This window comes from Heterodontus francisci, chromosome 41 (genome assembly GCF_036365525.1).
Source record: "Heterodontus francisci isolate sHetFra1 chromosome 41, sHetFra1.hap1, whole genome shotgun sequence".
NCBI classification, from domain to species: domain Eukaryota; kingdom Metazoa; phylum Chordata; class Chondrichthyes; order Heterodontiformes; family Heterodontidae; genus Heterodontus; species Heterodontus francisci.
Window position 1 is genome coordinate 28,025,168 of NC_090411.1, and position 21,295 is coordinate 28,046,462.

The following is a 21,295-nucleotide window of genomic DNA, read 5'->3' on the forward strand; positions in this document are numbered from 1 at the left end:
ATGACGGTGGCACTGGAGTTTGGCAGGCCTGGAATTTTCCACCAGCGGCTGGCGTGTTGGTTTGCCGGTACCATCCCGCCCCCGAGCTATTTTCGACTGGGCAGGGTCGGGGGCAGAATTCCTACTTGCCTGTAAGTGGCGAGTAGCCATTTGAGGTCATTAAGCCCTCTTTCCTGCGGTGACTGGAATTTCGAATTTTCCAGTCAGCGGGTGAGCTCGACTCTGCGGCGGAAATACGGCCAGTGAGAGGAGGCCGCTTCTCGGTGGGAGGTGGGGAGGGGGCCCACACTTCATCCCGCTGGGGACACCCCCTCCTCGCACCTGCCATGGCCGCTGAGCCACAGTTGCGGTGGTTGGCCATCCAGTGGAGAGGTTGCCCTCCCACAATCATGGCCAGGCCTCCTATTGGCCCTCCAGTGTCTGGAACCTGCCCACCATTCCTAATTTTTTAAAATTCATGTCATGGGATGTGGGCGTCACTGGCCAGGCCAGCATTTATTGCCCATCCCTAATTGCCCTTGAGAAGGTGGTGATGAGCTGCCTTTTTGAACCGCTACAATCCATGTGGGGTAGGTACAGTGCTGTTAGGAAGGGAGTTCCAGGATTTTGACCCAGTGACAGTGAAGGAACGGTGATATAGTTCCAAGTCAGGATGGTGTGTGACTTGGAGGGGAACTTGCAGGAGGTGGTGTTCCCCTGCATCTGCTGTCCGTGTCCTTCTAGTTGGTGGAGGTCGCTGGTTTAGAAGGTGCTGTCTGAGTAGCCTTGGTGTGTTGCTGTAGTGCATCTTGTAGATGGTACACACTGCTGCCACTGTGTGTCGGAGGTGGAGGGAATGAATTTTTGTGGATGGCATGCCAATCAAGTGGGCTGCTTTGTCCTGGATGGTGTCGAGCTTCTTGAGTGTTGTTGGAGCTGCACCCATCCAGCAAGTGGAGAGTATTCCATCACACTCCTGACTTGTGTCTTGTAGATGGTGGACAGGCTTTGGGGAGTCAGGAGGTGAGTTACTCGCCGCAGGATTCCTAGCCTCTGACCTGCTCTTGTAGCCACAGTATTTATATGGCTACTCCAGTTCAGTTTCTGGTTAATGGTAACCCCCAGGATGTTGATAGCAATCGTAATGCCATTGAACGTCAAGGGGAAATGGTTAGATTCTCTCTTGTTGGAGATGGTCATTGCCTGGCACTTGTGTGGCGTGAATGTTACTTGCCACTTATCAGCCCAAGCCTGGATATTATCCAAGTCTTGCTGCATTTCCACACGGACTGCTTCAGTATCTGAGGAGTCACGGATGGTGCTGAACACTGTGCAATCATCAGTGAACATCCCCACTTCTGACCTTATGATTGAAGGAAGGTCATTGATGAAGCCACTGAAGATGTTTTTGGCTAGGACACTACCCTGAGGAACTCCTGCAGTGATGTCCTGGAGCTCAGATGATTGACCTCCAACAACCACAACCATCTTCCTTCGTGCTAGGTACGATTCAAACCCGTGGAGTGTTTTCCCCCTGATTCCCATTGACTCCAGTTTTGCCAGGGCTCCTTGATGCCATACTCGGTCAAATGCTGCCTTGATGTGAAGGGCAGTCACTCTCACCTCACCTCTTGAGTTCAGCTCTTTTGTCCAAGTTTGTACCAAGGCTGTAATGAAGTCAGGAGCTGAGTGGCCCTGGCGGAACCCAAACTGAGCGTCACTGAGCAGGTTATTGCTAAGCAAGTGCTGCTTAATAGCACCGTCAACGACACCATCCAATTGGACAGCGAGTGTGCCCCATGGCCTCCTATTGGCCAATCCTGCAAAAATCATAGCCAGGTGACTATTCCCGACTATTCCCTCCCGGCTTTGAGGAGTTCTGATGCAGGGTCATCGACCGGAAATATTAACTCTGCTTCTCTCTCCACGGATGCTGCCTGTCCTGCTGAGTATTTCCAGCACTTTCTGTGTTTGTTGCAGATTTCCAGCATCCGCAGTATTGTTACACAAACCGAGGTTGTATTCCCTGAAGTTTAGAAGGTTAGAGGGTGATTCGATCATAGTTTTCAAGATATGACGGGGAGCAGATAGTGTCAATAGAAAGAAATTATTTTTGGTTGATTGGGGAGTCTAGGACGAGGGGACATAGAGCCAGATCTTACAGGAGTGAAATTAGGAAACACTTCTACACACAAGGGCTGGTAGAAGTTTGGAACTCTCTTCTGCAAACGGCAAGGCCAATGCAAGCTCAATTGTTAATTTAAAATATGAGAATTTTCCCTCGGGCATCGGGAACCTGACGTCTGGACCATATGTGGGCCTCGATTCTGCGCTTGTCGCCAAGCCAACTGTTGGCATAACTTCACGTGAGGCAGGCTCCTAATGGACTGCCTCTGCATTCGCTGTATATTAAGGACAGCAGAGGGATTCCTGATGCGGGGCGGGGGTGGCCCAATCAGAGGGCCTGCAGCACTGGTTGCCTTACCAGGAGAGGTGGGCACCGCTGAGGCAGAAAGGCGAACGCGAGGGTGCCTCAAAATGGAGGCACCCTCAGAAGCACACTGAAGCTTTACAATTAAAGAAAGCCCACAGTTGTTGGGGCCACCAGTGTGGAGGGGAACATCTCTCCGCAGGAATGGTTTAGGCCGAGGCTGTGGCCTTTTCATATTTGTGGTTCATCTGCTGGAGCAGTGAGAGGAGGCACTCATGGCTCTCTGGCCTGCCACCGGGAGGCTGCCTCCAAGTTCTTACCAGGCTCCGGACTCAGTGGCGGCCTAGTCCGACCCTGTGAAGATGTTCCGACGGGTTCTGATAATGGTCCCTGAGTGGGGCCTTAAGTGGCTGCTCGTCTCCATGGAACAGGTTGGCAGTTCTTGTGGCAGCCGCTCCTGGGAAACTCGCCCAGAGGCGCGAAACGTCGGCGAGTCACTCCCAACATGCAATTATCTGAATTGCAATGCCCCGCCCCCGCCCCCATCTCCAAACCCCCTCCTCCACCTCAGCAGCAAAATTCAGTCCCGTGGAGTGAGGTCGCAGGTCAGCCCTGATCTTATTGAATGGTGGAACAGGCTCGAGGGGCGAATTGGCCTCCTCCTGTTCCTATGTTCCAGTAACATGGTGCAATAGAGTCAATGGCTGCCAGTCTGGTGTGTGGTGGGTAAGTGCTAGTTAACAGAACATCTGTTCCATGTGGCAGAGGAGAGAATAATAACTCTTGACACACACCCCAATATAATCAGTGCATATTGTGATTTTAACTAAGAAGGAGTTCAAAGGAAATCATGTCATTTAACCACAATTTTTAGAAAACAGTATGATGTCATGCAATTTTGTACTTGCCGATCAGATTAACCCGCGTGGGAGCACAGTCAGAATTGTAGCGTGGTAACTTACTTCAGTGGAATTCGCGATGGTTTTTGGAGCCCTTGCCTAGTCGGCAGATGCATCAGCTGGTGTCATAACTGAGCCATGAGGACCAGAAGTATAAAAAGTGTTGCATTCTTAAACTTGTCAGCCGGGTCTCACTTTAGAAGCGGACGGTCGTGGGTTCAAATCCTATGTCAGGATCTTGGCTGACGCTCCCAGAGAGGGAGTGCCGCTCTGTCGGACGTGCTGTCTTTCAGACGTGATGTTAAACCCAGGCCCTCACAGGTGGATATAAAAGATCCCCCGGCACTATTTCAAAGGAGAGCTTGTGGTGTTCTCCCCTGTGTCCTGGCCAATATTTATCCATGAACCGACAAAGATGACCTTGTCGTTATCGCATTGCTGTTTGCGGAAGCTTTCTGTGCGCAAATTGGCAGCTGTGATTCTGACGGCAGTGACCACATTTCAAAACAACTTAATTGAGTGTGAAACTCTTTGGGACATCCTTTGATTGTGAAAGGCTCCACGCTGTGTGATTTGGGGGGGGGGTTTTTTGGTGTTCTCAGGCACTGGCTGCCCTTGTCCTTCTAGCTGGCGCAGGTTTCAAATTGCTGATGCGAACAGATTTAAGATTTATCTGGCAATAATGGAATGGCACACTCACAAAAACACTTCCCAAACCTCCAGTGCTTCAAAATTCAAATAGGACAAGACAGCAAATAAGATTTTTTTTTTAATGTTTATTCAAATTGAGTTGAGGTACCTGGATCTCTCGGCCTGGGGATGAGTGAGGGAAAGAGCCACAGGTTAAACATCCCTGTGACTGTGCTTTATTTTTAGTTTAACACCTCATATTTTATGGCTTTGATTCTTCCATTCAATTAAAGGTAAAGTATGTTACATTTTCAATTGTATGACGTGGGGACAGAGGGACCACTAACTCTTCCTGGTATGTTCCTTGGATGTAGAGATGCCAACTCTGGTTGGATGTATCCCTGGAGGTTTCCTCACATGACCTGTTATCTACAATCACTTTGCCCGGTCAATGCAGCCTTACTACACAATCTCTAATACTTTTATGATAATACATAAAAGTGTTTAAAGAAAAATGAAGAGAAACTCCATTTTTTACATCCCTATTCTTGTAACAGTGTTCTGGAGATTAATCTTCAATTCCTGGAGACTCCAGGGGAATCTGGGAGAGTTGACAATCCTACTTGAATGTGTCTTGTTCCACTTGACCTACAGACAAGAGGTACAAATTGATGGGCATGAATCATTTCATCATTCTCAGCAATTGGCTCTTAACATTGGCCAGATTCAAATAAGTTACCTCAATGAATGTAACTTGATAAATAACACTGAGGAAGTTGTGATCGGCAGAGATCCAGTGTTCAATGCTGGAAGCTCTGGGACTTTCCACATAGCACGTTTCTTATTCATTGTTCAGGAAGAATGAATGACCAAGGCCTTTGACAAAGCTGTTCACAGAAGACTAATCCCAGCAGCAATATTTTCAGTCACAGGCAACAATACATTGGCATAGTTTAATACCATGCCCTGCGTCTGTCTTATGGGCCCTGGGGAGACAGTTGATGTTTACAAAACCCCTCTTGCTCCATTCTGTTTTTGCCACTTTCTTCTCTTTTTCTCTTCCATTCCTCTCTTCCCTTCTTCCTCCCCCCAGCTTTCTTCCACACCCTCTCCTGCAGTCATGACTGTTGTTAGGGTACGGTTCCACAGGTTCGGGCCGCCTTTTGGCCTTTCTTCGTGTGTATGTCTAGAAGGTGGTTGGGAGGGAGGCGATTTTCTTTGTCTTTATCCCTGACATCCAGCATTGTGAGGGCACCTTGAACATTCAAACACTAACACTGAGCATTAAGACAGTAACACTGAGCATTAGAACAGTAACACTGGACATTGCGGCAGTAGCACTGAATGCCACACAGTGCTGATAGACACAGGCCTGTGCCCTGCTCTACTCATTGCTCAATCTGGTTTACATTGAGCAGAGGCTGCAGCTGTGAGATTGGAAATTGGAGCGAGGCACAAGTGTGCAGTCCCAGAACCCTCCTGGTAGATGGTTAAAGAGCAGAAAGAAAGATTTGCATTGATATGGCACCTTTCACAACATTGGAACATCTCCACACAGCCAATGAAGTACTTTTTGAAGTGTAGTGACTGTTGAAATGTAGGAAATCCGGCAGCCAAGTTGCGCACAGCAAGCTCCCACAAACAGCAATGTGATAATGACCAGATAATGTTTTTTTAGTGATGTTGATTGAGGGATGAATATTGGCCTAGGACACTGAGGATAATTCCCCTGCTCTTCTTCCAAATAGCCCCATGGGATCTTTTACCACCACCTGAAATAGTGGATGGTTTAATGTCTCACCTGAAGGATGGCACCTCCAACAATGCAGCACTCCCTCAGTACTACACTGGAGTTTCAGCCCAGATTATGTGCCGAAATTCCTGGAGCAGGGATTGAACCCATGACCTCACTGAGGGCCATGGCGGTAGCCTGGGTTCAGGCTGTGTAGTGAAGCCTCAGCTGCAGAGGTGTCAGAAGAGGCAAATGAAAAGAGGGGAAATTTACAGATGGAAGGAGTAGATCCATCTCCGAGAAGCAATGTGTTTAATGATTGCCTTTCAATGTTGGAGTATCAGGGTCTGAGTGTCAACAGAGACGACAGCTGGCTGATGGTTGGTGCTTGACACATGAGAATTTCTGAGATTTACTTATGTATTTAAAGTTGTCCCTAAAAGATGAAGCACAGCCCTGGGCATTAGGTTACTATAATCCATTCCTTACATAAACCTATGACATATACTCACCAGTAATTAACAGACTGCTTCTTAATGTCTGTTAACCTCGCAATCATCGCTACAGGTTCATTTCCGGTCCTTGCAAGGACTATTTTGCAAGGACTTCCTCCCCCTCCTGATTGCTGTTGAATAGTTGCTATTAGGAAATGAACCTGTGGACCCCTGAGTTGAGCTTCTGACCACTTATTCACACCATCACTAAGTCCACCTATTTCCACCCCCATAGCATCGCCCGACTTCGCCCCTCTCTCTGCTCATCTGCTGCCCAAACCCTCATCCACACCTTTGTTACCTCCAGACTTGACTATCCCAACGCACTCCTGGCTGGTCTCCCACATTCTACCCTCCGCAAACATGAGGCCATCCAAACTCGACTGCCCGCGTCTTAACTCACACCAAGTCCTGTTCAGCCAACACCACTGTGCTCGCTGACCTACCTTGGCTCCCGGTTAAGCAACGCCTCAACATTAAAATACTCATCCTTGTTTTCAAATCCCTCTATGGCCTCACCCCTCCCTTTCTCTGTAATCTCCTCCAGTCATTCAACCCTCCGAGATCTCTGCACTCCTCTAATTCTGGCCTCTTGAGCATCCCCGATTTTAATCGCTCCACCATTGGCAGCCATGCCTTCAGCTGCCTGGGCCCTAAGCTCTGTAATTACCTCCTTAAACCTCTCCGCCCTTCCACCTCTCTCTCCTCCTGTAAGACATTCCTTAAATCCTATCTCTGACCAAGCTTACGAACATACAAACATGTAAACAGACGAATTAGGAGCAGGAGTAGGCCGCTCGACCCCTCGAGCCTGCTCCGCCATTCAATAAGTTCATGGCTGAACTGATTACTCCACATTCCCACCTACCCCCGATAACCTTCCAGCCCCTTGCTTATCAAGAATCTATCTACCTCTGCCTTAAAAATATCAAAGACTCTGCTTCCACCGCCTTCTGAGGAAGAGTTCCAATCCTCTGTGAGAAAATATTTCTCCTCATCTCTATCTTAAATCGACGATCCTTATTTTTAAGTAGTGACCCCTAGTTCTAGATTCCCCCACAAGAGGAAGCATCATTTCCACATCCACCCTGTCAAGACCCTTCAGAATCTTAGATGTTTCAATCAAGTCACCTCTTACTCTTCTAAACTCCAGTGGATACAAGCCTAGCCTGTCCAACATTTCCACATAAGACAACCCACCCATTCCAGGTATTAATCTAGTAACCCTTCTCAGAACTGTTTTCAATGCATTTACATCCTTCCTTAAATAAGGAGACCAATACTGTACACAGTACTCCAGATGTGGTCTCACCAATTCCCTGTATAACTATTGCATAACCTCCCTACTTTTGTATTCAATTCCCCTCACGATACATGATAACATTCGATTAGCTTTCTTAATTACTTGCTGTGCTTGCATACTAACCTTTTGCAATTCATGCACGAGAACACCCAGATCCCTCTGCATCTCAGAGCTCTGCAATCTCTCACCATTTAGATAATATGCTTCTTTATGATTCTTCCTGCCAAAATGGACAATTTCACATTTCCCCACCATATATTCCATTTGCTATATCTTTGCCCGCTCACTTTGTAGCCTCCTTATATCCTCATCACAACTTACTTTCCTACCTACCTTTGTGTCGTCAGCAAATTTAGCAACCATACCTTCGGTCCCTTCATCTAAGTCATTTATATAAATTGTAAAAATTGAGGCCCCGGCACAGATCCCCGCGGCACACCACTCGTTAAATCTTGCCAACCAGAAAATGACCCATTTATTCCTACTCTGTTTCCTGTTAGCTAGCCAATCTTCTATCCATGCCAATATGTTACCCCTTACACCATGAGCTTTTATTTTCTGCAATAACCTTTGATGTGGCACCTTATCAAATGCCTTCTGGAAATCCAAGTACAGTACATCCACTGGTTCCCCTTTATACACAGCACATGTTACTTCTTCAAAGAACTCCAATAAATTGGTTAAACATGATTTCCCTTTCACAAAACCTTATTGATTCTGCCTGATAACCTTGAATTTTTCTAAATGCCCTACTACAACATGTTTGATAATAGCATCTAACATTTTCCTTAAGACAGATGTTAAGCTACCTGGCCTGTAGTTTCCTGCTTTCTGTCTCCCTTTTTGAATAAAGGAGTTACATTCGCTATTTTCCAATCTATTGGACCCTTCCCCGAATCTAGGGAATTTTGGAAAAATAAAACCAACACATCAACTATCTCACTAGCCACTTCTTTTAAGACCCTAGGATGAAGTCCATCAGGACCTGGGACTTGTCAGCCCGCAGCTCCATCAATTTGCTCATCCCTGGTGATTGTAATTTTCTTGAGTTCCATCCCTCCCTTCTATTTCCTGATTTACAGCTATTTCTGGGATGTTACTTGTATCCTCAATAGTGAGGACCAACGCAAAATACTTTCGGTCATCTGCCCTAATAACTCCTTATGTGGCTCGGTGTTATATTTTGTTTTATAATGCTCTTGTGAAGCGCCTTGGGACAGTTTATTAAAGGCACTATATAAATACAATTTGTTGTTGTAGAAGCTGGGTGACAATAGTCTGCCACCACTCACTGCCTCGGATGATGGATGAAGGTTGGTCAGACAATGGGGGCTGGGACACGGAGGCAAGCGGGTGAGAAAAAAATGGAATATTTCCCTCTAATTTATACCATCAGCTTCTCAGAAAGATAAAGCAAAGCTCCCTTTTCACCCTGCCCCATAAATACACCTCAACCTGAGCCTTAAGACATTGTCCCCTGGAGCACCAGCAATGGGATCTACCCATTTCACTGTACCAGTCATCTTGTGGCCTCTCTAAGTGAGACTGCTCATTTAGTGCCAACTGCGGGCAGGGTACTGACTGCTGATGGGGCTTTGGGTGAATGTGATGGGCAGCATGTGAAACTGCCCCAGGATTGGCATTCCAAACTAAAGACTCGGGACGGCTCCTGGAAATTCAAAAAGGGGAGAAAAAAAAAAGTTGGAATATTAACTTGGAAGGAGCCATCAGAGAGACCAGGCTTCCTAAATGGAAGTCAATGGACCAACATGGAAAATACCTGGAAACCCAAGGCAGGTTCATCAGGGAATTATTCCCTGTGTCCGGCCAAGGGAGGAAATGGTGCTCACTTCAACAGGAATTCAACAACTAAAAATATTTGAGGAATACAATAGGTATTGACACCGAAAGAAGAAAGCTTTTTCCTTTTCTGGTTGTACTCGGTTAGCGACGAGCCACTCGCTGTCGCTGTTATTTTTCTATCAGTCCTCCCCCCTCCACGGCCAGTCATTCTCCTCCTCCCCCCTCCACGGCCAGTCATTCTCCCCCTCCCCCCTCCACGGCCAGTCATTCTCCCCCTCACCCCAACGCTGCCAGATTAGGTTTCCCTCCTCTCCTGTAGCCTTGCTGTCTCGCCAATGCTGGCTGCTGTCCAGTGCCTCACACGAGAGGCCGTCCACCACGCATGAGTCCAGAGTCAGCAGCAGAGGACTATTGAACATGGGGAGGCTTCACAGTCATGTCCGTCCCTGCCGATGGCCAATGGTTACCCAGGTGCACTTTCCAGCAAGAATGGGGGGGAGGGCTGGGGGGAAGTGGCGGAGGGGTGGTGGGGGGGGGGGGTGGGGGGGGAATGTCACTGGGTAATAGGAGTGCGAATCCTGGCTGATTATTTCCCCCACTTTCACTCAGAAGTACTGAGGACAATTGTAGTGTCAACTATACCGTAAGACTCACAATGACAGGGCCCACCCCTTATCTTCCAACTCTTGTTGACGATGCCTACAACAGCAACTTGCATTTATACAGCGCCTTTAACGTAGTAAAGCATCCGAAGGGGCTTCACAGGAGCGTTATCAAACTAAATTTGACACCGAGTCACAGGTATGAGATCAGGTGACCAAAAGCTTGCTCCAAAAGGGAGGTTTTAAGGACCGTCTTAAAGAAGGAGAGAGAGGCGGAGAGGTTTAGGGAGGGAATTCCAGAGTTTAGGACCCAGGCCGCTGAAGGCATGGCCGCCAATGATGGAGCGATGAAAATCAGGGATGCGCAATAGGTCAGAATATAAAGGAGTGCAGAGATCTCAGAGGGTTCTGGGACTGGAGGAGATTACAGAGATAGTGAGGTGGTGGGTGGGTGGGGCGGGGGCGGGGGTGGTGTTAGGGGGAGGGGGCGAGAACATGGAGGGATTTGAAAACAAGGATTGGAATGTTAGAATCGAGACTTTGCTGGAACGGGAGACAATATAGGTCGGAGAGGGCGGGAGCGATGGGTAAACAGGACTTGGTGTGAGTTGGGGTCCATGCAACAGAGTCTGGAGGTAGATGGGCAGAACCTCCTTGGTACCTCACTGGGCATGGCACCAAAGTCACAATTACACCATGGAAGGCACTGGAGGTTGAGGACAATCCTATACTTTCCAGCCAGGATGATGGATAAATGGATGTTGAGCTGGAACGCTGGTCAGTTTATCCCTCTCCCTCGCTCCTGAGGGGCTGAAGATGATGGTAGTTCCTGTATCACCACTTTGGATAATATCAGCTAACTCACTACAGACCTGGTAACATTATTTCACATTCCAATCACCTCGATCACGGCATTCCTCAATCCACTATACTCAAGAGAATTTTACCTATGAGGAAAGATTGGATAGGTAGGAGTTGTTTTCTTTGGAACAGAGGTGGCTGAGGGGAGATATAATTGAGGTGTATAAAATTATGAGGAGCCTAGATAGAGTAGATAGGAAGGACCTATTTCCCTTAGCAGAGAAGTCAATAACCAGGGGACATAGATTTAAAGTAATTGGTGGAAGGATTGGACAGGCTTTGTTGAGTAATTTCTTTCACCCAGAGGGTGGTGGGGGTTTGGAACTCACTGCCTGAAAGGGTGGTCAAGGCAGAAACCCTCATTGTATTTAAAAAACATTTTGATATGCACTGGAGGTGCTGTAACCTACAGGGCTTTTTAAAAATTCATTCATGGGATGTGGGCGTCACTGGCCAGCATTTATTGCCCATCCCTAATTGCCCTTGAGAAGGTGGTGGTGAGCTGCCTTCTTGAACTGCTGCAGTCCGTGTACTATAGGTATACCCACAGTGCTGTTAGGGAGAGAGTTCCAGGATTTTGACCCAGCGACAGTGAAGGAACGGCGATATAGTTCCAAGTCAGGATGGTGTGCGGCTTGGAATTAGACTTGCAGGTGGTGGTGTTCCCATGCATTTGCTGCCCTTGTCCTTCTAGTTGGTAGAGGTCGCGGGTTTGGAAGGTGCTGTCTGTAGGAGCCTTGGTGCGTTGCTGCAGTGCGTCTTGTAGATGGTACACACTGTGGGTCAGTGGTGGAGGGAGTGAATGTTGAAGGTGGTGGATAGGGTGCTGTGTCCTAGATCAAGAGCTGGAAAGTGGAATAAGGCAGCAGAACTCTTTCTCAGCTGGCATCATAGGCCAAGTGACCTCTTCCTATGCCTAAAGTTGAAATTGTGGGGATTGAACCGTAGACCACTCCGATCTTTGTGGTTCAATTATACCCTGTGAAGGGCATTTACCAACTGAGCCATGAAGAAAACTCTCTGGAAAGCGCACTTGCATGAGGACTTGACCAGAACAGGATGCAATGCCTCCAGCCCCTGTGGTCAAATTGTCTGCCCTGGCCCAAGGCCTGTCTCCAGGGATGAGTTGGAGATTAGCTGGTGCCTCAGTGTGAGTCAGGGGAGGCAAGGTCGGGGGGAAACAATTAAAAGGGACAAAAAGGATCAGGTGAAGGAGACTTTGATGAAGGGAAGAAAGACTTGCATTTATATAGCGCCTTTCACGACCTCAGGATGTCTCAAAGCACTTTACAGCCAATGAAGTACTGTCGTCACTGTTATGTAAGAAACACGGCGCACAGCAAGCTCCCACAAACAGTTGTGGGATGGTGACCAGATCATCTGTTTTAGTGACGTTAGTTAAGGAATAAATATTGTGCAGAAGGTGTTAGTTTAGGCAGGCATCAAGATCGGCGCAGGCTTGGAGGGCCGAATGGCCTGTTCCTGTGCTGTACTGTTCTTTGTTCTTTGTTTGTTGGACAGAATCACCCCACCCCCACTCCTCCATGGGATCTTTTACATCCACCAAGGAGGGTGGATGAGGCCTCGATTTAACGTCTCATCAGAAAAGATACCACCTCCGACCGTGTAGCACTCCCTCGGTACTACCTTGTCAGCACTGGATCGTGTGCTGAATTGGGACTTGCATCGGCGGCTGACTCAGAGAGGAAAATGCTCTCCACGGAGACATGGCTGACAAAAGGGGGGGGGGGGGATGGATTTTTAGCCCCCATGAGGGCAGGCACAGAGGTGGGCAGGCAGGGAAATTCACACCCCCGGCCGGCCGGCATGCTGGTTAGCTGGCGCCATCCCACTCGCGAGCCATTTTCCCGGAGACGAGACGGAGGTGGCAGGGCCCTTAAAGGCCAATTAAGACCTGCAGCCGTAGACTGCCCCGTTGAAGGGTTCTACCTCTGCAATGGTGCCAGCTACTGAGTCTATTCATTAGTTCAAACTTTAAGACGCTGGAGAGACGGCACCTCCATCCTGAGACGGCCTCTCACTTTCTTTCTTACCTGAGAAGGCAGCCTGCTGTTTGTTCAGTGCTGGAGGCTATTGGCCGAGAGCCCGCCCAGCATCCTTAATTGGACAATGAGCCTGCCCTCTTGGCCACTAATTGGCCAATTCGGGGAAACATCACTGCCGGGTGACTGTTCCTCACACGGTGCCGGGTTGTGACCCCCATTTGATCCCAAACTCGGGGGGGGGGGGGGGTGGGGGTCCCCACACAAAGGGCAAAATTCTGCCAAAATAAGCCAGGCTTCGATTACGAAGCGAGTTACTTGTTTTGCTGTTGAGCTGGGAATTGATAAACCGGGTGGAGGATGAGGAAACAGCTTTGGCCACCCTGGAATGCATGTCATGCTCAGCTATTGTGGATCTCTGGAGTGCATGCAGTGGTGCATAGTGACAGTGTGGGTACATGAGGTGTAAAACACAGGGAGTGAGAGAAATTCTTCCTCCTACGGACCAAATGCACTGCGTACCCACCCCTTAATGTTCTGGAAGTTTCTCCAGAAATCTCCCTCTCCCCCATTCAAGCGAAATCACCTGCCTAATCTTATCAGGCCTTCCTAGACAACACAGGCCCATGCTTGCAATAGCTTAGCAACACTCCACCATTGCCAGTGCTCAACCTTACACTGGGGCTCTTTTCAGTTGGGATTTCAGGAATGAAAGCTGCCCGTGGGCATCCTTCTCCCACTCCAATCTTGTCTCCCGACATTCATCCAGCCCTTTGTCAATTGGAAGGGAAGGGGCTGCAGGAGATGGCCCAGCCTTACGTGCCCCTTGCTGGAACAGTAGCACAGTGGGTTTGTCACTGCACTCCTAATCCTGAACTAATAATCCAGAGAGCAAGAGTTCAAAATGGCAATTTGAGAATTTGAATCGGGCTTTGAAAAGCCTGGCATCTGAAAGCCAGTCTCAGTAAAAGTGACTACAGAGCTGGCTGACAAACCTAACTGGTTCACTAATGTCCTTTTGGGAAGGCAACCTGCTGTCCTTACCCGGCCTGGGCCTATAAGTGACACCAATCCCCACACCAATGTGGTTGGCTCTTAACCGCCCTTCGGGGGGGTGCTGAGTGCATCAGGATGGGTAATGAATGCCAATCTCACCAGTTATGCCCAAATGTTGTGAATGACTATGATACTCCAGTGTAAAAATAAGTCCTCTCCCTTCCTCTTGACCATTTCATCTGTTCCAAGATGACAAAGATCGGGGAAAATCTCCCCTCAATGGTGCTGTGGGAACAAAGGGTTAAATATTTACTAAAAGCCCTTTATTGCACAATAATCCATTCGTGCGTCTTGGAACTGCAATCCTGCTAGACAGGAACCCATTTATTTCCCATATTTATGACAGCACAATATGACTTTGTTGGCATGAGATACCGGTCTAAATATATTACTGTGCCCTGAGTTAATAAACAACTACACGTTTTCAGCCTGTTTCTGGGGCTTGGCCTGTGTGAGGTAAGTTGTGCTTAGAGGAACTAGATGTTGGGTTGGCTCAATTGGTAGCACTCATGTGTCTAATTTGGAAGGTTGCGGATTCGAGGTGTTGAGCTCTGCCATCTTGGCTGTATCACTCGCAATGCAGTACTGAGGGAGTGCTGCATTGTCTTTCGTGAGACGTTAAACCGAGGCCCCGTCTGCCCTCTCAGGTGGACGTAAAAGATCCCATGGCCATTATTTCAAAGAAGGGCAGGGATGTTCTTTATCCCTTAACGAACATCACAAAAAAAAAATGATCTTGTCATTGTCATGGTGCTATTTGTGGGAGCTTGCTGTGCGCAAATTGGCTGCCGCGTTTCCTACATTGCAACAGTGACTACTCTTCAAAAAGTACTTCATTGGCTGTGAAGAGTTCTCCTTGGCTGTGTCAATGATGGAGTGAAGGCTTAATTATGAAGCCTGCCATCCCGGGCAGTCAAATTAGAGTGGCCAACTCTGATTGGATGTATTCCAGAAGGCTTCATCACATGACTGCCAACAGCCCCACCCCCATGCTCCTATCATTGGTTGCCCAACATGTCCATCTTTGTGACACCTTCTACCACCAGTTGGAAAGCAAGAAAACTCTTGGTCACCTGATTGGGTGGTTTTCCATCTCCAATATCTTTGCAACTAATAAACAAAAAGTGTTAAAAAAAAATTAATGCCCCTATGATTTTCCCCTGAGTGTTGCTCACTGCAGTGTCCAGGAGACTCTCTCTAATTCCTGGTGGCTCCAGGGCAAACTTGAAGGGGTAGCAACACTGGGTCAAATAGCCTCATGTTCACGGAAATACAGCACAAAAAGAGGCCATTTGGCCCAACAGGTCCATGTGGGCCTCCGCCCACCCTATTTTACTTCATCTCACCCCATCCTTCTATCACTTTCTCCCTAATGTACTTATCTAGCTTTTCCTTAAATGCATTTTTTTTATTTGTTGCTGGGATGTGGGTATCACTGGCCAGGCCAGCATTTATTGCCCATGCCTAATTGCCCTTGAGAAGGTGGTGGTGAGCTGCCTTCTTGAACCGCTGCAGTTCATGTGGGGTTAGCACACCCACAGTGCTGTTAGGAAGGGAGCTCCAGGATTTTGACCCAGCAACAGTGAAGGAACGGCGATATAGTTCCAAGTCAGGATGGTGTGTGACTTGGAGGGGGACTTGCAGGAGGTGGTGTTCCCACGCATTTGCTGCCCTTGTCCTTCTGGGTGGTAGAGATTGTGGGTTTGGAAGGTCCAAGAAAATTCTCATCTCCCTGCCCACTCCATGTCTGGGTTCACACTTGAATTGTGGTCACCCAATAGGATCAAAGAATTTTACAGCACAGGAAGAGGCAATTCAATCCAACAAGTCAACGCCAGTGTTTCTCTCCACACAAGCCACCAAGTCTAATCCTAGTCTCATCCCCATGTCCTGCATTCTCCCAACACCCTTTAATTTTTTCTGCATTCCAAATAACCATCTAATTCCCTTTTCAGATGGTAATCTTCAATAAATAGCACCATACAAGGGTAGGGAGAGGATACTTTAGAAGAAAACAATGCATCACTTGTGTACAGGCAAATATTTATTCCTTAATCTTATGCCTTGAATGGAGGAGTTGGTCTCTATGTCAACTACGAGGGAACCAAAGACCGGAGAAGAGGGTAAGGGATATGGAGATCCTTCCAATTCAAGTGTGAACCCAGACATGGAGTGGGCAGGGAGATGAGAATTTTCTTGGACCTTCCAAACCCACAATCTCTACCACCATTGCGACCCAAGTCTACTTGAACGAGGCTTTAACATAATTTCCCTTCAAATTCATCTACTCCTTGGAGAACCAGGGAGGTTCATGGGCGTAGATTTTCAACTTGGCAACCAGGTATGGAACTGGCCATTGCAGATTAACCACCTGCTACAGAAAACCCGTTTCCATTCTAATCAATGGTTCTTCCAACAGTGACTACACTTCGAAAATACTTCATTGGCTGTATTACACTTTGGGATGTCCGGAGGTCATGAAAGGCGCTATGACAATGCAGTTCTTTCTATCTTTCTTTCAAAAATCGGGAAGTTCCCAAAACGGGGGTTTGATTCACAATCAACAGTTTCGCACCAAGTTGAAAACTTGCCCCATGGAGTCTGACCGCTGACAAGAGTTGATATTGTTGGGGGAGGAGAAGAGATGGGGAAAGAGAATTCACTTGTTGAATATGCAAGTAATTTATTAAACATTCTTTTAAATTATAACACAGTCTAAAGGTCATCTCAACATTCTATGATACAAGAAAGAGGGTGATGGTTACATAGTCTCAGACTGGTTGTCACACACAGTGGCGCAGTGGTTAGCACCGCAGCCTCACAGCTCCAGCGACCCGGGTTCGATTCCGGGTACTGCCTGTGTGGAGTTTTCAAGTTCTCCCTGTGTCTGCGTGGGTTTCCTCCGGGTGCTCCGGTTTCCTCCCACAAGCCAAAAGACTTGCAGGTTGATAGGTAAATTGGCCATTATAAATTGCCCCTAGTATAGGTAGGTGGTAGGGAAATATAGGAGACAGGTGGGGATGTGGTAGGAATATGGAATTAGTGTAGGATTAGTATAAATGGGTGGTTGATGGTCGGCACAGACTCGGTGGGCCGAAGGGCCTGTTTCAGTGCTGTATCTCTAAACTAAACATCCTTGAACCCAAGGCCATCAAGTGAGATGTTCCTTTGCTCCTTCATTATAAAGAGGGTGAATTCCCCCTCGCTTCAACCCACTGACATTCTGGATCTTGTTGGAAATGGCACCTTGTCACACTGTGACTGTGTCGTGTGACCTGCTGTCTGCCGGTGTTTCTTTCAGTGTATCTCCTTCACTGGACTAACTCACAGTGTGACAGTAGTGTAATGGTAATGTCATTGGCCCAATCCAGAAGCTTGGCCTGATGCTCTGCAGCCATGGGTTCAAATCCCACTATGGTAGCTGGTGGAATTTAAGTTCGACTAATTAATTTTTTAAAATTTGGAATTGGAAGCTAGTCTCAGTAATGGTGCCTTGAAACTATCATCAATTGTTGTAAAAACCCATCAGGTTCACTAATATTCTTTAGGGAAGGAAATCCTACCTGGTCTGGACTACATATGATTCCAGACCCACAGTAATGTGGTTGACTCTTAACTGCCCTCTGAAATGACCATGCAGTTGTCAAGGGCAACTAGGGAAGGGCTACGAATGCTCGTGTTGCCCACATCTCGTGAAAGAATGAAAAACAAACTCCCCACATGCCTTCCTGCTTCCTGTCCCAGTTTTGACATTTTCCGTTGACCCTGAGTTTGAACAGTTTTGCTGAGGTAGAGTCTTCTCGATTTCCATTATTTACAGTACTACTGGTCATTATCTCATTGCTGCTTATGGGATCTTGCTGTGCGCAAGTTGGTTGCCACGTGTCCTACATTAAACAGCGACCACATTTCAAAAGTAATTGATAGACTGTAAAGCAGTTCAGGAAACCATGAGGGCATGAAAGCTTTTTAAACTCAAGCACCTTCACATGAAGAGTTACTGCAACATTCAGGCGGTCCCAGCACGATTTCACTGCTCCAGTTTGCTCCCTCCTCACCTCACTCACCCCACATCGTGTACACTGACTCTGCTGATTGACCAGCAGACTCGAGAATATTTCCAGAAGTTTCCACGTTGTAATAAAAATCTGCAGCTGAATTGCGCTGAAATACAAATCTTTATTTCAAACAATACGACAAAGGCAAACATCACAGAAACAGGCCACTGGACCCGACCGGTCCCAGGAATTAGATGACGAGTTGATCATTCCATTCCCACTTTTCACCGATCACCAGCAATTCCTTTCCCAGATTCCCAGAGTCTCCAGCCTCTATGCTCCCAGCTCCCTCTCATCCATCCCTTGTCCCAGTGTTCCCATTATCGCACTGGTACAAGGGTTGGGAGAAAGAGAATTGGGGTCAGGGGTCATAACCTTTGCTGCCATTGAGGGGTCGTGGGGGGGGGGGGGAATGGAATGACGCGGGGTTTTTCCTGTTGTCGATGGGCTGAATATTTAAATGGAGCAGAATTAGTTCCAATGCCATTTGTAGTTTAGCAGCGAACGGAGGCCCTATATTGACAGTCCATTCACACAGTGTGCCCCAACACAGGCCAGTGGGTTGTGATCAGAACAGACCCGAACACAGGTCACGTGGTGTAAACAGTTTATTCACTGAGAATTCAGGCTGGAGAGGTTAACCTTTAAAAGAAATGGAGTCTTTGACTGACAGCTGGGACAAACAGGTGCAATTTCAAGAAATACCCTTCTGTCTTTCACCCCACAAGCACATTTACGCCAAAAGTTTAAAACTTTCCTGTATCAGGGACCCCCCCCCCCCCCCACCCACTGTAAGATACTGACACAAACCCAGGGACCCCCTGTAAATACTGACACACTATCAGGGACCCCCTGTAAATACTGACACAAACCCAGGGACCCCCTGTAAATACTGACACACTATCAGGGACCCCCTGTAAATACTGACACAAACCCAGGGACCCCCTGTAAATACTGACACACTATCAGGGACCCCCTGTAAATACTGACACACTCCTAGAGACCCCCTGTAAATACTGACACATTCCCAGAGACCCCCCTGTAAATCCTGACACAAACCCAGGGACCCCCTGTAAATACTGACACACTATCAGGGACCCCCTGTAAATACTGACACAAACCCAGGGACCCCCTGTAAATACTGACACACTATCAGGGACCCCCTGTAAATACTGACACAAACCCAGGGACCACCTGTAAATACTGACACACTATCAGGGACCCCCTGTAAATACTGACACAAACCCAGGGACCCCCTGTAAATACTGACACACTATCAGGGACCCCCTGTAAATACTGACACAAACCCAGGGACCCCCTGTAAATACTGACACACTATCAGGGACCCCCTGTAAATACTGACACAAACCCAGGGACCCCCTGTAAATACTGACACACTATCAGGATAAACAATGCAGGAGTCTGCACCTTCCATAGATCAGCTCCGCCATCTGGTGGTGACAGTCCAGTATTACGGAATTGCTCATTGGAGGCCTCTATTGGCAGAGATTGGTACTGCAGCTTTATCGCACTTTGCCCACCTGGGGACCTCGTGCGGCGGGGACCCAGTACTGCAGCTTTGAGACTCCAGGTGGATCTTTCATTTTTCCAATCCAAATGGACCTTTTCCTCTCCCAAAACAATTAACTCTTCTGGTAAATTCAACAATTATGTCCTTTGAATAAGACTTTTAAACCAAGGCATCCTCTGCCTGTTTCACTAGGCTGGTGGATGTTAAATATCCCAGGAGGAGAGAGGGAAATTCTCCCATAGCTATAACTCATCCCATAACCAAGACACCAAAAACAGACTAGCCAGTCAGTCCTTGCTATTTGTGGAATTTTGCTCTGCACAAAGTAACTGCTATGTTAGCCTACATAACCAAAGGCGCTGAACTTAAAGCGACTCACAATAATTGTGAAGTCATTTTGGATCTTCCTGAGAGGTCTGCTCATGAAATATCTTGCTTGTTTCTTTTTGCGAAAGAGAGCACAATGGAGGATGGATTATCCCAGAATGCACACAGGCAGGGAAAGTCATCTATAGGCCCCATAGATTTACTAGAGGGCTTTCAGTATCCATATGAATGATGGGATAGTCCCCCCTCCATAGCTATTGCCTGCTTTCTCTTAAACTTCAGTGATTAAAAGCAAGAAAAAGGCTTGCTAACCCCGCAGCTGTGAAGAGAGAAATCTAAAAAAAGGGAGATTTTTAAAAAGGAGGAAGAGAAAGAGAAACAGAGAAGTTCAGGAAAAGAGAAAGATGTAATTTGGCTGACGAAGCTTGCTATTTTCCCCCACGTTTTGAGCTGGATCACTGCCTCAAATATACAAATCACCACTTAAAAATGTCACAATTGAGTTTGTCCAATGTTGCCAACAACTGTTGCCAAATCCTTAAATCTTCACAAGGTCCTCAACATGACTGTTGTTCCTTTACCTCTTCCTACACCTCTCTCATCCCCCGGCAAGATACAAGACATAACTTCTTGTCTGGTAGCTGATCATCCCTCATTTTAAATTACCAGTCTCTCTTTCTCTGCCCCCGTTGCCACCGTTCTTGTCTGCGTCTATGGTCAATTCTCTCAATTTCCCTGCCCTGTTTCTCCTCAGTTCCAAAAAGCCCGAGCTACACAGTCCTCCTGCTTCCTAATAAATCATTAAAAGCCAGTGGGCAGGCACAAGAAAATAATGAAAAAGACTAATGGAATTACAGAACGTGAATAAAACAACTCAGAAGGAGGCCATTCATCCCATTGTGCCTGGGCCAGCTCTGTGAAAGAACGATCCAATTAGTCCCACTGCCCTCCTGCTCTTTCCCCATAGCCCTTCAATTCCTTTTTGGAAAGTTACTATTAAATCTGCTTCCTCACCCTTGTATCTTAATGAGGCTGGATTACAAAGGGGTGGAGGTTATGTTAAATAAAACTCCAGTCAGACCCCGTCTGGAGTAACTGTGTTCAGTTCCACACCTGAGGAAGGATATATCGGCTATGTGTTCCCTCGAGTAGAGAACATTAAGAGCTGATCTAATTGAGGTGTTTAATGTGATGAAAGGATTTGATCATGTAGATAGAGAGAAACTATTTCCCGTTGTGAGCTGAGTCCAGAACAAGGGGGCGTAACCTTAAAATGAGAGCCAGGCCATTCAGGGGTGATGTCAGGAATCACTTCACACACAAAGGGTAGTGAAAATCTGGAACTCTCTCCCTCAAAAAGATGTTGAGACTGGAAATTAATTGAAAACTTCAAAACTGAGATTGATAGATTTTTGTTTGACAAGGGGATAAAGGGATATAGAGCAAATGTAAGTAAATGGAGTTATAATATAAATTATCCATGGTCTAACTGAATGGCACAATGCGCTCGGGGTATGAATGGTCCCCTCCTTGACTATGTTTCTATATTCCTATGTATTCTCCCTCTGTTGGCACCATCGCACTCT

General features: G+C 47.3%; 1 protein-coding gene and 1 long non-coding RNA gene across 5 annotated transcripts in view; one reads left to right on the plus strand and one right to left on the minus strand.

The window, feature by feature from the left end:
- Positions 1–21,295, plus strand: part of LOC137353395 (tumor protein p53-inducible protein 11-like) — a 117,725-nt gene that overhangs the window by 55,422 nt on the left and 41,008 nt on the right. The window lies entirely within an intron of this gene.
- Positions 1–21,295, minus strand: part of LOC137353396 (uncharacterized) — a 31,039-nt gene that overhangs the window by 3,366 nt on the left and 6,378 nt on the right. Inside the window, exons 3-5 of one of the 4 annotated variants that reach the window (XR_010969849.1) lie at positions 17,777–17,957; positions 13,893–14,018; positions 3,373–5,194 (exon numbers count right to left, since the gene is read on the minus strand). This is a non-coding gene — a long non-coding RNA (uncharacterized lncRNA). Of the gene's footprint in view, positions 1–3,372; positions 5,195–13,892; positions 14,019–17,776; positions 17,971–21,295 lie in introns of all 4 variants that reach the window. The other 3 variants (XR_010969848.1, XR_010969850.1, XR_010969851.1) reach the window with 3 other exon arrangements.